The sequence below is a fragment of the Mandrillus leucophaeus genome, unplaced genomic scaffold (assembly GCF_000951045.1).
Source record: "Mandrillus leucophaeus isolate KB7577 unplaced genomic scaffold, Mleu.le_1.0 Scaffold111, whole genome shotgun sequence".
Classification (NCBI taxonomy): domain Eukaryota; kingdom Metazoa; phylum Chordata; class Mammalia; order Primates; family Cercopithecidae; genus Mandrillus; species Mandrillus leucophaeus.
The window spans coordinates 3,120,573-3,123,091 of record NW_012099321.1 but is presented as its reverse complement, the minus strand read 5'-3'; positions in this window follow the sequence as shown (position 1 = coordinate 3,123,091).

Below are 2,519 nucleotides of genomic sequence, written 5' to 3'. Positions count from 1 at the left end.
TCCCCAAATTGAGCCAGGTGCAGTGATGCACACCTGTAGTCCCAGCTACTTGGGAGGCTGAGGCAGGAAGATTCCTTGAGCCCAAGAGTTTGAGGCTGTAGTTGAATAGCCACTGCACTCCAGCCTGGGCAATATAGTGAGACTCTATCTCTAAAATTTTTTTTTTAATTTTTAGTTTTATTTATTTATTCATTTTGAGACAGAGTCTCGCCCTATCACCCAGGTTGGAGTGCAGTGATGCGATCTTGGCTCATTGCAACCTCTGCCTCCCAGGTTCAAATGACTCTCCTGCTTTCGCCTCCCAAGTAGCTGAGATTACAGGCATGTGCCATCACTCCTGGCTAACTTTCGTATTTTTAGTAGAGATGGGGTTTTACCATGTTAGCCAGGCTGGTCTTGAACTCCTGACCTCAGGTGATCCGCCTGCCTTGGCCTCCCAAAGTGTTAGGATTACAGGCGTGAACCACTGTGCCCAGGCAAAAAAATTTTTTTAGAAGTGTAATTACTATTAAAATCCCAGCAAAGTATTTTTGTAGACATAGACAAGTTTATTCTAAAATGTATATGGAAAAATATAGACTCTAGGAACAGGAAAATAATCTTGGGAAAAAAAGAAAGATTAAAGTGGGAGGAATTACTCTACCTCCTATTAACATAAAATAGATACTGTAGAAGAACACGATGAAAGAAAAAGGGAGATCAAACTCTGTCCAGCCCTCCCCTGAGACAGTGGAGACAGAATCCCAGGGGCTTGCTTTCATCTGATAGCTGAAGCATTGATGGTCACATGGTCACTGGAAGGCCGTGGGCATTCAGGAAGCTTGGTTTTCCTGAGAAAATTCCCATCTCTTTGAGCTCCTTCGAGAGTAGCTGGGACTTTAGTGAGAGGAGTCCATGGTGCCTGGAAGAGAGACTCTAAAATGCTGCTGGTTTCTTGAGGTTGTCTCATGGATGAGTTCTACTTCTTCTGTCTCATGGATGAGTTCTGTCTCATGGATGAGTTCTACTTCTTTCCCCACATGCATCTGAAATTTGAAGGCAGAGGAGCATCTTTTGGTTCCTGGTTTGTTTGTTTATTTATTTATTTATTTTCAGAAGAAGTCTCACTCTGTTGCCCAGGCTGGAGTGCAGCAGTGTGATCTTGGCTCACTGCAACCTCTGCCTCCTGGGTTCAAGCAATTCTCCTGCCTCAGCCTCCCAAGTAGCTGGAATTACAGGCACCCGCCACCATGTTTGGCTAATTTTTTAAATTTTTAGTAGAGACGTGGTTTCACCGTGTTGACCAGGCTGGTCTTGTACTCCTGACCTCAAGCTATCCGCCCCCTTTAGCCTCCCAAAGTGCTGGGATTACAGGGATGAGCCACTGCGCCCAGCCTGGTTCCTGGTTTATAGTTGTGCGCTAGACTAATAGGGTTTGGCTCTGTATCCCCACCCAAGTCTCATGTCGAATTGTAATTCCCAGTGTTGGAAGAGGGGCCTGGTGGGAGGTGACTGGATTACAGGGGTGGACTTCCCCCTTGCCATTCCTGTCATAGAGTTCTCATGAGATCTGGTTGTTTGAAAATGTGTAGCCTCTCCCCTTCATTCTCACTCTCTCCTGCTCTGCTGTGTGAGGATGTTGCTTGCTTCCCTTTTGCCTTCTGCCATGATTGTAAGTTTCCTGAGGCCTCCCCAGAAGCCGAAGCCAGTATAGCCTGCAGAACCATGAGCTGACTGTACCTGTTTTCTTTATAAATTACCCAGTCTCAGGTATGTCTTTATAGCAGTGTGACAATGGACCCAGCCCAGCCCAGTCTGCATTATTTTCTCTTTTGCCTCCTGTGAACTCTCATTTTTTTTTCCAATGAAATGATAATGGGAAGAACTCTCATTTTAATAGGGGAAAGGAGGGCCAGGTGTGGAGGCTCATTCCTGTAATCCCAGCGCTTTGGGAGGCCGAGGCAGGCAGATCACCTGAGGTCAGGAGTTCGAGACTAGCCTGGCCAACATGGCGAAACCCTGTCTCTACTCAAACTACAAAAATTAGCCAGTCGTAGTGGTGGGCGCCTGTAATCCCAGCTACTTGGGAGGCTGAGGCAGGAGAATCACTTGAATCGGGAGGTGGAGGTTGCAGTAAGCCAAGATCATGCCATTGCACTCCAGCCTGGGCGATGGGCGACAAGAGTGAAACTCCGTCTCAAAAAATAAAAAATAAAAATAAAATAAAAATAAAATAAAAATACATGAAGAAGCAAGACTGAAATTGGGACTACCTAGACGAATCCCACACAAAGGTGAAATCAGGATGGCCCTCCTTCCCCAGCCGAGTTCTGGTTTGGAATCAGTGAGGCAACCAGACCCTCATCCTGTGGGCCTTTCCTCTTCCAGTACCCCATGGCTCATAAAAGAGTGCAGCGTGGCCAGATGCAGTGTCTTACGCCTGTAATTTCAGCACTTTGGGAGGCCGAGGTGGGCGGATCACCTGAGATCAGGAGTTTGAGACAAGCCTGGCTTACATGATGAAACTCCATCTCTACTAA